This window comes from Leptodactylus fuscus, chromosome 2 (assembly GCF_031893055.1).
Source record: "Leptodactylus fuscus isolate aLepFus1 chromosome 2, aLepFus1.hap2, whole genome shotgun sequence".
NCBI lineage: Eukaryota > Metazoa > Chordata > Amphibia > Anura > Leptodactylidae > Leptodactylus > Leptodactylus fuscus.
Window position 1 is genome coordinate 231,134,639 of NC_134266.1, and position 14,948 is coordinate 231,149,586.

The following is a 14,948-nucleotide window of genomic DNA, read 5'->3' on the forward strand; positions in this document are numbered from 1 at the left end:
ATGGCTATATGTTGTGTACCCCAGAGTTCAATGCTGGGTCCTCTGTTATTAGTGGTGTACCCCCAGGTTCAGTGCTGGGTCCTCTGTTATATCTTGTGTACCCCAGAGTTCAGTGCTGGATCCTCTGTTATTCGTGGTGTACCCCCGGGTTCAGTGCTGGGTCCTCTGTTATATGTTGTGTACCCCAGAGTTCAGTGCTGGATCCTCTGTGATTAGTGGTGTACCCCCAGGTTCAGTGCTGGGTCCTCTGTTATATGTTGTATGCCCCAGAGTTCAGTGCTGGATCCTCTGTTATTAGTGGTGTACCCCAGGGTTCAGTGCTGGATCCTCTGTTATATGTTGTTCCCCAGAGTTCAGTGCTGGGTCCTTTGTTATTAGTGTTGTACCCCTGGGTTCAGTGCTGGATCCTCTGTTATTAGTGGTGTACCCCTGGGTTCAGTGCTGGGTCCATTGTAATTTTAACTTCTTTAGTAATGGTATAGAAGATAGGATTAGTAGCACTGCCTCTCTTTTTGCAGATGACACAAGCTATATAGTACAGTACAGTCTATAGAGGATGTATGTAGGATACAAGCAGACTTGGACAGACTGATTGTTTGGGCATTCATATGGCAAATGAGTTTCAATGTGGATAAATGTAAAGTTATACATCTGGGTAAAACTAAGCTCCATGCAACATATGTCCTAGAGGGAGTAAAGCTGGGAGAGTCTCTGGTGGAAAAGGAGCTGAGTGTACTTGTAGATCATATATTAAATTATAGCACAATGTCAGTCAGCTGCTTCTAAGGGCTAGTTCACACGTGAACTGCCCGCGCGGGTTTTGACACAGAGAGAGACGCGGCGAGCCGCGTCTCTCTCTTGTCAAAACCCGCCCGCCGCGACCATCGCTGTCGCGGCTTAACCCTCTGCTGTCGGCTCAAATGAATGAGCCGACATAGGAGGGAGCTGCGGGGGGCGGAAGCCGCGCGACTGAGACAGCGCGGCTTCCGCCTGAAGAAAGGACATGTCCTTTCTTTTCTCCGCTAGCAGCAGCTCGCCGCTAGCGGAGAACAGAAGCCCGGCGGTCTCCATAGACCACCATTATAAGGGGAGGTTTTGGACGCGAAATCCGCTGTCAAAAACCTCCCCTTATACTCACGTGTGAACTAGCCCTAAGGCCTGCAGGATATTGTCATGTATGGGTTATGGACTCAATAGTCAATAAGTTATGTAGGGATAGGGATGTAATAGTACCACTTTATAAATATAGTCTAGCGGTTAGGATTCCTGGTTTTCACCCAGGCGGCCCGGGTTCGACTCCCGGTATGGGAAGATAACAATTTCTGAAATTTCCCCAATGTGGGACTATTAAAGGATTATCTCATCTTATCTTATCTTATCTTATTGGTAAGTCCTCATCTAGAATATGCGGTCCATTACTGGTCGCCAGTTCATAGAAAGAATGACAAAGGGCATGGGGGACCTCAGTTATAAGAGTAGAGATTAAAATAATGAAAGTTATTTAGTCTTGGAAAAAGATTTATGAGGGATATGAACCTGTATAGGTTGTGAGAAGGTGACAGACAGAGTGCTAGAATTACGTTATATCTCCCCCAGATTTTTAACTTGTGTGTAGTCCAGTGCGGGTCTTGAGTAGGCCTCAGCCCAGGTCTGAGTCCTGGGCTCATTACTGGGCCAAAAAAGGCTGCAGATCCTGCACTTCAGGGCAGATCCAGGGAGTGAGAGGAGGCACCTGGGTCTGTCCTGATACTCTGAGTCTGGGAAATGCTGATTCACTGGGGAACAACGAAAGACAAGACAACGAAATTGCTGTTCCTCAGTGTTATTTGTCTGTTCGTTATTTAGCTGTTGGTAAGCCACACATATAGTTAGCTTATCATTACGCTTTAATTAGTAGCTCAGACAAGCAGGATTTTGTTTCTTACTGATTTTCTGACGTTAAGGCTGTATTTTGTTTTGCTCATTTTTTGTGCCTGACGTCAAGGTTTATTTATTTTCCTGTTTGTTTTTAAATAAACCGCTTTGCTGCAAGATTTGTGTCCCTGTCTCTGACTGTTTGGGTCCACACCACTTCTTCTACCGATCTACCATCCCCACAAAGTACAGAAATATTCAGTGTAAAATCCCTTCATAAGACAAGGGGGCGCTCCCTCCAGCTTTAGTAAGAAGGTTTATAGGAGCTGATGTGTTCAGATGGGAAACCTTGGATCCTAAGGCCGGGTTCACACGGAGTATTCTGGCTCGTCATTTGGTACGAAGACGCCGCGGGAGGATTTGTGGGCCGTATACGCTCCCATTGTTTTCAAAGGGAGCCGGTACCGTACACGCGGTGCTATTTTGCAGCCGTGATTTTGCGGTGGCCGCAAAATAGCGCCGCGTGTACGGTACCGGCTCCCATTGAAAACAATGGGAGCGTATATGGCCCGCAAATCCTCCCGCGGCATCTACGTACCAAATGACGAGCCAGAATACTCCGTGTGAACCCGGCCTAAGTGTTTTTTGGGGATGTTACCTTAAGGGTATGTTCACACGGAGGAAAAGGTCGCGGAAACCTTTTTCCGACTTGTGAGCATTCTGTCGCGGCATTCCGCTCCGGATTAGGCCCGAACGAATGGGCCTAAATAGGAGCGTGTCTTGAGTGAGCGGCTTCCATTGAAGTCAATGGGAGCCTTTTTTGCAGGCGGATTTTGAAGCGGATTCCATGTCAAAATCCACCTGCAAAAAACTCTGTGTGAACTAGCCCTAACATGTACAACCTAATTAAACAATGTTGCAGACCATGTATACCAATTCATGGCAGCAGTAGGATAATAGTCTGACCAACAAGGTATGGCTTCATTAATAATAAAAAAAAATCTTTACAAAGTTACTGAAGAATGAATGTTTAAATTCTGTTTTGCTTTGTGCACACAGTGCCAGCTTTAGATTAAGAGTAGATAGATATTTTCCTGTACATTTTACATGGCAACATATACTATTACCCCGCAAGTCACTCCACTGGAGTGATAACCATCTGGTATTAATGGAATATTTTGTCATATGTCACTATCGTAGGTATCTGTCTGCTGAATTCACACCATACCTATGTGTTACACTGAGCCCGAATCAACACCGTCTTCTTCTGTAGTGTATAAGTAGGCAAACTAGGTATGACCTGACAGGGCTAGCAAACAAGATACTGGTCTATAAGTCACTCCTCACGTCATTCTTAGAAGAGAGATCCTTCCTTCCTCACAAGGGATCATGTGGTGACTTATAAACCTTATTTTAGCCATCAATAAAAGGATTGAGTCATCTCATATAGCCATGTCTGGCCAGATATTTCCTTTTGCAGAGGCCGCTGTAGGAGAAATGTTAATAAACGGCCTTTTATGTAATGTAATGACGGCTGGATCCACCTGAGCAAGAAATGCTTTTTGCAGAGAATCTTTCTCCATTCTCTCTCATGAAGTGGGTCTCAGGAAGGGGACTTACCTGTACCCGAGGAGTAAGTTCACACTAATGTCCATTGCTCTCATCCATTATAGGGTGTGACTTAATGGACAATAACGGCAATGATACAGACTGACCCCTGTCAACCTCCTAACTCCTGCTGTATGTATAGAAATACATGTCTAGCTCCTGTCCTGTAATGCTGATAACATGGTGTACAATGTCCTCCCAGCACAGGACTATGTAGTAGGACGTGATATCACAGCTATTAATTGTACTCCAGAAGTCACATCGATATTATATAATAGACATCACAGTCATGGCCAATCCAGAATGAGTATTTACTCGAGTATAAGCCGAATTTTTCACCACAGTTTTTGTGCTAAAAAAGCCCCCCTCGGCTTATACTTGAGTGAGCAAAAAAAAAAAAAAATATATATATATATATATATATATATATATATATATATATATATATATATACTGTATATATATATATATTTATTTTTTTTTAGGCTGGCTGGGTGGTCTATGACCAGCCGTAATATTTAATGTATAGAATCTCCCATAAAATAGTGGGGGGAAAAAGAAGCTTTAAAAAAAATAAAAGTTCTTAATCCCTCCTTTCCCTAGAATACATACAAAAGTAGAAAATGACTGTGAAACACATAGACATTAGGTATCCCTGTGTCTGACAGTGCCCGGTCTACTGAATATAGGGTATCTGCAGTGCTCCTGTACCGTCGGAAACGAGTTAATAGGAGCACTGCAGATACCCTATATTTAGCCAGGCTGAATTCCAAGTGGGGGAAGAAAAAACAGTCTTCAGGGAAGGGGCAGACAGACAACCAAAACACCCCCTCCCCTTCCCCAGCATCTACTGCACCCAAAAACTCCCACCATTTTAATTTTTGAAATTTTCCAGTAGCTGCCGCATTTCCCCCCTAGGCTTATACTCGAGTCAATAAGTTTGCCCAGTTTTTTGTGGTAAAATTAGGGGGCTCGGCTTATATTCGGGTTGGCTTATACTCAAGTATATACGGTAATCATATCAACATTTGTCTTATTATGTTAAAGCAACAATTGTCATATGCTGTACTTAGGAACCCTTCTTTGGGCTAGGGCCTCACACAGCCAAAAAAAAATGCTGTGGAAATGCTGTGCATGTTTGTTGTGCAGTGTTTTTCACAGAAAGATCCCTCTGCCCCATAAAACATACTATTCTAAATGACAAAAGGTAAGTAGGGATCCCGATTCAGATTTGGCAGTGGGGCCCACACCTCAGCCTGTAGTGTATATAGTGCACACTGTAAAGCGACTCCTAGTGTCATGGATCACTGTTATGCAACAAGTCCCATCTCTTGACTAGGCTCAAACCAGCAAATCCGGCCCCTGTATGGACCAGATGGATTGCACTGGGCGTATGAGGCCTAAGGCTAGATTCATAGTTCTTGCCCAGCTCTCTGTCATTTGGGTCCATCGGTGGATCAAATCAACAGAGAGCTGACCGTTAAAACAGCGGTCACCTCCAGATCTCTATAGTCCTCTGTGCAGTTGTCGGTGGAGTCTGCTGTGAACCTATAGTCTATGTCTTCACTATAACAGATCCCCTTCACATCTATTACACCCTGGAGATATTGGGAACAGTTTACATTCAGCACAATTTACTTCTTTCTTCTCACTAAGCAATGTAAACCTTTAGATGTATGGAAATAGATTCCTCTCGGCTTGTTAACCTTTATGAATTTGCTTTACGTGTCATAATTGCTTTCTGAGTCCATATTGTTTCCTGGTCCTAAATGGCCTCAATGGGCAATATAATGCGTGCTAGATGAGTGAGTAGGAAGGCTTCCTCCATTACATCTGCATCATATATATCCATTACACTGATGTAGTCTCCGGAGTAAGGTCACTCACACTAACCTATTTCCATCAGGATTTGTAACCAAAAAACTAGGAGCAGGTTTCATTCTGAGAGGCACGGATATGTCCAAAACCACAGGGACCCGATGTCCACAGCGCGCAAGACTTCAGATGTTCAAAGAGAGAAAGCAGGACATCCAAAATGGGCCAGGAATGACATGGAGTACTAAACTAGCTCTATAGGGGTGCTTTGATGGGTATTATATGGCTAGTTGTGCTATTTAGCCACTGTATGGCACTATGGTTAGGGTGTGGCAGTATTATTTAGAAACGTGTTTGCTTTTAGTTGAGGATTTTTTGGCTTTATATCAGGGCTGTAGAGTTGGTATGCCAAAGCGCCGACTGATTCCTGTTTTATAAATGGCTGACAGCTATGGACAGGCAGAAGCAGTGCAGATCCTCTTATTCATCATCATCAAGTTACTGATTGACTCCTAAGAAATTAAATATGGAACAAACTATGTATCTAATTTATTATACAAATAATAATTGTACAATTTCATTAAAAATAATCATTTTATTTTGAAGCCAGAGTCAATAACTCTTTTTTGAGTCCAATTTCACCCAAAACTGTTCCTAACCCCACCTCCACAGTCCTGCCTTATAGCACAATAGACTGGTATATGATGTCATCCGTATACCATGTCCTGGTTTCAGTATGGAAGGTTTGTAGAACTGGTGCCCTTTCTCTGCCTGACACCTTATAAAAGATTAATAAGAGATTACTTTATTCAGTAAGAAGACCTCGGTAGGAGAGCAGCTGTGGTCACAAGTATTGGTAAGAGATGAGCCAACAGGTAATGGGATGGGGAGTTTTCTCATAATGACATGGTGACTTATTGTATTTTACCGGATTAGAAGTTCTCTCTTCAAATCCCAGAAGGAAAGCCATGGAATATATAATATGGCTTTATGGTTGTGCAGTACACTTCATGTCAAGATTGACAATGACTTCTGACATAAATGCAGGGGGTTAAGGAGTTAAGTTTGTAGAAGGAAATATGTATTGGGACCTTGTATCATCTTGGTGATGACAACTTGTCATGGACTCACCATAGGAACTGCATTGTTAGCCAAGGGTGTAACTTGAGGGTGTGCAGAGTATACAGTCACACCCAGGCCTAGGAGTCTAAGGGTAAGTTCACATGGGTTTTTTTTGGACCGGAACCTGAGGCGGAGGCATCCAGCCGCGCACTCTGCTTCAGATTAGGCCTCGGAAAAGGTTGAGAACCATTGTTTTGTGTGTGTGGGAGCGTTAGGGTAAGTTCACACAGGGTTTTTTGGACCGGAATCTGAGGCAGAGGCTGCCTTAGGTTCCGGTCCAAAAACCGGGTAGCCGCGACTGAATGCCGGTGCACTGCACCGGCATCCAGTCACGCACTCTGCTCCGGATTAGGCCCAATGAAGGGGCTTACTCGGGAGGAGGAAGTGTCTTCAGGCCGAATCGCGAGGTGAAACAACCTGAAGAATGAGCCTCTCGCTTCTTTTTCCAGGAGCCGGAACCAGCTGGCTCCGGAAAAAGGCCTGAGCGGCTCCTATTGATTTCAATTGGAGTCGTCTTTTTGGTCAGGGTTTTGAGGCTGTATCCGCCACCAAAAAACTCTGTGTGAACTTACCCTAAGGGTGTATTTACACAGAGGAAAATGGTGCTGAAATGGGCATGGAGTCCACCTCAGATTCAACAGTGAAAAAAAAGCCTCCCATTGACTTCAATGGGTTCCTTTTTCTGCTAGGAATGAGAGGCTTTTTTTTCAGCGCTGAATCTGAGGCGTATTCCATGCCAATTTCAGCACCGTTTTCCTCCGTGTAAATGCACCCTTAGGGGCTCATAAGAGTTCCCCTCCCATTATGAGGAGATCAATACTATAAGTGATACATTAGAGTTGGGGGCCAGGAGCTCCATGTTACACTGCTGTTTTTAGCAATCATGTAGAATTTGTTTTAAGGAAGAGACTGGTGTGGAAGACAAAAGACCAAGTCCGATCCTGAATGGCCCCACAATGGAGGAACCATAGCATTTATGTTCTACTTTTCTATCTACACCCCTGGTTATCTGTTACTCTTTTCGGCTGTTTACAAGAGCGTCTATTTAAGGATGGACATACAAGTGAGTGTTCTGAGAAGACAATTACATTAACTTGTTAATGAGCAAATACTAAAGGGCAATAGATCAGAAAACTATCGACAATGCTTGGCTGAGGGACTGGCAGATAAAGAGCCAATGTAGTATATTGACTGAATATTTACTCTGTAAATTGCAGCAGATAACAAAGTGCAATAGTAAATAGGCCGATTCTGTTTATTGTCATGTCAGCTGCTGCACTAAATTGCCCATCATTCAGACACTAGTATGATAAAACACATTATCTGTCCCCAAACAGGAACCATTATAGTGAATCACAACATGATCGGCAGAAGGGATAAGCATAAAACACAACATCGGTGGCTTCTAACTACTGGTGCGCACCAGGTGTCCCATAGAATAGGCCGGTCTGGGGTGAAGGAACATGTATGTCACATTAACCACCAAGAACAATAACCACCATGAGAAATGTGCACTTGATAATGCTGATGGATTCTGCATACAATAGGCTATTGTGGCTTATAACGGGAATGTTCTGCCTTCTTTGTCTGGACTTTGTTGTTCTCCATTGTAGTTTAGTAATTAGTCATTGGACATCTAATTTCCGTCATATTAATAAATACAGATCAGCGGCTATAAAGGTTAGATATTCATGTTACAACAATAAAAACGTTATCTGTTGCGATGATGTCACAGAGGCAAAGACAAGATTGTTATAGGGGGATTGTCCAAAAGAGACAAAAGTCTCCAAAATCATGTATTTTATGTTCTAGTTTCCAGGGGGTGGTTTATAGAATAGAATAGTGATTGTGTCCATGGTCTAGAGGGGTCTCTCAGTATATACAAGTTCATAGCTATGAGTAAGGGACATATTCTATTGTCCCGAAACGCGTAAGCAGTGTTTACATTTGCAATATGGATCTATTTTTGTAAAGATTTTTTAATATGATTCAGTAAAAGTCAAGTTTTATCTATTTTTTGGCGCTGGAATTTTTATTACGGAACTTGTCTAAACGTCTTCCTCTTCAGTCGTGGAATTTCTGAGCAGCCTACAAAATGTGGTATGATCATTCCTTTATCTAAAGCTGGGGGTTTTGAGTGGATTTATTGTGTTTATCACTCAGTATATGCCCATTATAACTGGTGGCCTGAGGTAGTATTGGCATATACGAGTATATAATCCATGGTGGACTAGGATTGTTATGGCATTTAATATTCCTGGGGGTCTTGAGTAGTTAATTAGGTTGTCCGTGAAGTTAAGATTACCTTAGCTGGAGCCAGGGAAGCTGAAAAAAACAAAAAAACAGCTGTCCCCAGTGCTCCAGTGTCCCAGGCTGCTGTCAAGACCCTGTGGCATCTCAGGATTTTTCCGATTGAAGTCCCTGCTGCATGTGACCGCTGAGGCCAATCAGCAGCCTCAGTGGACCAAGGAAAGGATACGGGATATCACTCGCGCACATCACAGGTGACGTCCCGATTCTTTTCCTTAGGACTCTGATTGGCTTTGGTGGTCACATGCAGTGGAGACTTGCACTGGAACAGTCCTGGGTGCCACACTTTACCTTCTCCAGACTCCTGCCGCAATAGTAAAATATCCTGGCCAACCCCTGTAATTGATCCAGCAGACACTGGATCATGGACCCAAGGCTTCTAGCCTGGTTTTCGACTCCCAGGTCATGTGATTGAAAACAGCCCCCAGATTCGGGATACTGCCCCCCTCCCTCTTCCCCCTAATCTGACAATGACTATTGTAAAGCCAGCGCTAATAGCACAGGCAATAACCTGGGTCCATCATCCAGCGTCCACCAGTTCAATTAAGGTACCAGTAATCTTCACTCTATGGAAAACCCCTTTAAAGGGAACCTGTCAGGTCGATTTGGGATACTAAACCACCCACAAGTCCTTCACTGAAGCCAGAGAATCCAAAGAACTGTGCTGGTGCAAGGAGTATAGCGGCAGGGGGAGTATAATGGCTTATAACAGGGTGATGTAAATAGTGAAGGCTGTATCCAGCCATAACCTAAACTTCTCCCTCTGCCTGTGACATGGATGCTGCCGCACAATGTACAACCTGCAGCATCTCAGGAGATTTAGACCCAATGCACAGGACTGAGTGTGCTTCCAATAAGGGACCAAGTTTGCAGTGGAAAGCACTCCGATGACACTTGGCGTGATAGCAAAGTGTATTCTGTGATGCACTGACCATTATGGGGCCTCCAATCCACTCTGTTCTGTGAGTGTATTACTGAATGCACAGGGATATCTCTCCAAATGTCATCCGAGTGCATTCTGCTGCAAAATCAGCCCCACATTGGAAGCCCGCTACATCCTGTGTATGGGGCCTCATACCTGTATCTGTGTCACACAAGCCGCCTGCTTAGTTTTACATAATTTATATAACTTCTAAAGTTATTTGGCCAGACTGGAACATGGAACCAAAAGATATAATAAGTTATTTATTTTCAGCATGTCAATTAAATCTGTAGAAACCTCCCAACTTTTGAAAGACAGAAAGAGAGACTATTTATCTGTGGTGTGGCCGGGCCGCAACTGAGGTCCGCACTTTATAGAACATGTCCGTAATTCACGGCACTGCACGGACTCGCCCATAGAACTCTATAGGCGAGTGCGGCAGTTTACGGGCAACTGCGGAGTCTATGTTGATGATCAGCAACTTGCGGACCGTAAAAGCATTACGGTCGTGTAAGACCAGCCTTAATCCCCCCAGCTTAATTGCCACCTTCATCTGCCCCAGTTTAATATTTCCTCTTCAGCTGCCCCCAGTTTAATGTCTCCCCTTTGTCTGTCCCCAGTATAATGTTCCCTTTCTATCTCTGCCCCCAGTATAACGTTCTCAATCCATCTCTGCCCCTAGGTTAATGTTCCTCCTCAATTTGTCGTCAAAGTTTAACATAAAAACACTGATACTCACCTTTCCTCGATCCCCTACTGTTCTGTCTGCAGTCTCAGTCTGTTCTGGAAAGCTGCAGGCGCGATGTGAGTGAGGTCATCACATCGCGGCTGGAGCTCAGCACTGAAGCAGGAGCTGTCTACCGACAGCTCAGGACGCAGGTGAGTTGAAACCGGGACATACATCACGCAGACCGGGACTGCGGGATATGATCCTGAATCCAGGAATGTCCCGCAGAATCCGGGACCGTTGGGATGTATGCTTTAGGTATAAGGCAAGCAGAAAGTCCGAGTATTATAATCTCGACCCGCCCCATCTTCTTCTCCCGGTAGTACGCTGTGTCTCGGCGTAGGCGGCGTGATGACGCTGCTTACGCTTATACGTAGACGGCGTTGCTCATTAAAGGTGCGGCGCTGTTTACACTGCTATAATATGCTTAGGTTTTACTCTCTCTGACTCCACATCCATTCTTGTGAAGATCTACTGTTCATCACAAGCTGCCCTAACCAGTGACAAGTATTCCACCATCCATGACCTTTGCTTCCTTCTGTCTGCTTCGCTGTTTATTCTGTCCTGTACTTCAGATTTCCAGTCTGCTTGCAAGTCTTCATTTTCAGATGGAAACTACTTCAGGGAAGCAACCTAGGATTTCCACTGGGAAAGTCCATAGCTTAGTAATGGGAGCTTTAAGGTAAAACAGAGAATCTCTTAGGCTGGATTCCCATAGGACAAATTTGCAGTCTATTAGCCACGTCAGCTAATCCGCTCCATTGTACAGCAGAAGCAAAGTGGATAATAGTCAAAGCAATGTCATCTATGTACTGCAAAAAACCAAATTGACCTGTGCTTGAGGTTTTCATGCTGCGACATGATTTATGTTTCAGGATTTGACCGAAGCTGGAAACCCAATGCCAAGGGTGAAAGCAACGGGTTACCTGCAGCAGTGACTGAAGGAATCCTACTGCAAAATCCAAACACATAGGCTAAGGTCTCATTTAACAAAACACGAATTTTGCAGACCTCATCACATACAATCATTCCATTGATTTTTTTGCAATGGAAATCAGTAATGGAGCTATCCCATGTGTCCTCAGCCTAAGGCCGATTGCAAACGACCGTGTACTGCCAGCCGGCCGTGAATTAAAGGCACGGGCAGCGCACTGGGGCCACGCGGATGTCACCCGTTTGCTGCCCGTGCTTTTGCGGGCATAGAACAGGAATAGGACCTGTTCTATATTTTGCAGCCCAGACTGTCGGGCCGCACATGCGACCGTATAATTCACAGTCATGTGTATGGACCCATATAAATGAATGGGTCAGTGTGCTATCCGTGGAATACACAGATAGAACACTGATCACAGCCATAGTCATCTGCAAGGGACCTAAGGCTATATGTACATGACCATGTGCATGTGCTTGGACTTGTGGTAAAATGGCTTGTGAAATGGTGATAAGTATACCATAGAAAGGTCTGACTTAGGCCTCTTTCACATCTGTGTTGGTATTCTGTCCGGAGGAGTTCGCAATGAGGACCCCCAAAACAGAATACTGAACGCAACTGCAAGCGGTGTGCCAGTGAAAGCACACGGACCCCATAGGCTATAATGGGGTACGTGTGCTTGCCGCCAGATCTCTGCAGGGATCATGCGGACAGGAAAGTAGTTCACAATCTACTTTCCTGTCCGCATGATTCGTGCGGGCAGTGCGTGGCAAGCACACGGACCCCATAATCGTCTATGGGGTCCTTGTGCTTTCACTGGCACACCGCTTGCAGTTGCGTTCGGTATTCCGTTCGAAGGGTCCTCATGTGGACTCCCCGAACAGAATACTGAACACAGATGTGAATGAAGGGTAAGGTGGGTTGCACACGTACCATGTGCTAGCCCCAGGCTATGATTGAATGGCATGGCTGCAACACAGATGCTTAGGTCAGTGTTCTATGAGGGAAAAACCCGGATAGCATTCTGAACTAGCACAGTGCCGCGTGTAAGGAGCCTAAGAGAATGAAAAACACTGAAGCAGTATACGTTGTGAAAAACTAAATTTGGGTCACTCAAAACTTTGGTACCCCAGACACTAAAGTCATACGAATGTTAGGCCTTGTTCACACAGTGTAATATCCGATCAGTTTTTAAAGCCAAATACAAACGTTGGATCCAAAACCAAGAATAAAAAAGGGTTTTATTTATTTATGTTTATTTAAAGGGAACCTTTAAACTAAATTCATGGTGGCAGGTTCACTTTAATTTTAGTTTGCAAAACTGCGCTCTGTGTGAACAAGACCGTATGGATCGGCATAACTCTCATGGCTGTCAGTGACTATTGGGAAAAACATAAAACTGAATAGTAATTGATTTTAATGAAAAAATAAATTTTTAGTTACTATGAAAACCTTCCTATGACTTACTACTTCATTACATAGGGATGATGCGGCATTTCAATAAGTGAATATTATTCCCGTAAAGAACCTAGGTAGATATGGAAATGGCCGTATTGGTTTCCTGACAGTAAGGAGGTCCATAGAGAGAGAATCATTGATTTATATTGAAGGAAGTGGCGGAGAGGAAACGTTCCAGTATTCCCAGGGCTCACATACTAATATACGCCAGTCGCCAACCTGTTCCCAACACAACATGGACTCTTATTAAAACCATTCTTCCCAATCACTGTCTTGTACTATGGCAATAGATCTCCAGTGCTTTAAGAATCGGCTTCTGATCTGTTATTCTGTTAATGTTATTAGTTCAGTTCCGGACTGTCTGGTTTGGGATAGGGCATACGAGTACCCAGAGTTACGGTATGTGGTTAGTTGACCCATTGGGAGATATTCGCAGATATAAGAGGACTCACTGGTAGACATCACTTGTATGCTTACCTCAGGACACAACGCAATTGTCCAATTTACCATTCTAAAATTGAAGTTGACCATACCCTGAAAGGCACGTACCCCAAACAACCTAGGTCCGTAAAGTAGGAGGGCTTGTTCTGAGCCCATATTAACAATTTTAAAGGGGTTGTCCATGAATTTTGGAACTCGAGGAGACTGGGGAAAGGGAAACATTAAAATAACAAAAAAAAAGTCCTCCCACAGCGGCCACAGTAAAGGAACGGTCGAAATCACCTAGATATGTCACAGGTTCCTTTCCTTAGGCCACTGAGACCAGTGATTGAATTCAGCACACTGTTGGCTTTCCCAATCTGTGCCCCGGGTAAAGCGATTTTGGTCCCGGTACCGTAGCTCTTTACAGTCAGAAGGGCGTTCCTGACAGTCTGTCAGGAACGTCCTTCTCCACAGCAGCGCCTATCGCACTGTACTGTGTGAGCGGGGAGGAACGCCCCCTCCCCTCCTGATAATACTCGTCTATGGACGAGCACTGTGAGCAGAGTATATAGAACTGCCTGTGCCCCCAAACCGTGAAAGGTCCTCTTTAATACTGTTGGAAACTGGCAAAGGAGTGTGGTCTTGGGTGGGAGGATAGTAGAATATTACAAGGGGATCTAAGGAAACTGGAAGCATGGGCGGAGACTTGGCAAATGAAGTTTAATGTTGACAAATGTAAAGTAATGCACTTTGGGCGACGTAATAAAATGTATGACTATGTACTAAATAGTAAATTACTGGGTAAGACTGTCAATGAAAAAGACTTAGGGATTTTGGTGGACAGCAAGCTTACCTTTAATGACCAGTGTCAGGCAGCTGCTGCCTAGGCAAATAAAGTTATGGGATGCATCAAAAGAGGTCTAGATTCTCATGACACGGACATAGTTATGCCTCTATACAAATCACTGGCCACACTTAGAATATTGTGCGCAATTTTGGGCCCCAGTATACAAGAAAGACATAAGTGAACTTGAAAAAGTGCAAAGACGGGCAACCAAAATGATTAGGGGAATGGGTGGACTGGAGTACAACGATAGATTAACACACTTGGGGTTATTCAGCTTAGAGAAAAGAAGTCTACGGGGAGATCTAATAACAATGTACAAATACATGAAGGGACAATACAAAGAACTTTCTAAGGATATTTTTACTCCTAGGCCAGTGACAGTGACAAGAGGACATCCTCTACGTCTGGAGGAGAGAAGGTTTCATCAGAAACATAGAAGGGGATTCCTCACAGTAAGAACAGCGAGGCTCTGGAACTCTCTGCCCCAGGAAGTGGTGGTGGTGGATTCACTGAACAAGTTCAAAGAGGGCCTGGATGCCTTTCTTGAAGAGAAAAATATTACAGGTTATGGATTCTAGATTTTAAGGACACGTTGATCCAGGGATTTTATACTGACCGCCAGATTTGGAGTCAGGAAGGAATTTTTCCCCCTGAAATAGGACAATTGGCATGAGCCTCATGGGGTTTTTTGCCTTCCCCCAGATCAACACTGTAGGGGATTGTAGGGTTATAGGTTGGACTTGATGGACTCATGTCTTTATCCAACCTCATCTACTATGTAACTATGTGTCAATGGGAGGCTTTTTTTCAGCCCTGAAATTCCACACCAAATTCCTCACCATTTTCCTCTATGTGAATGGACCCTTTGTGTTTCATAATCTTTTTTTGTGCGTCCCGATACCAATATTTCCCTTTTGAGCCCAGTACAAGC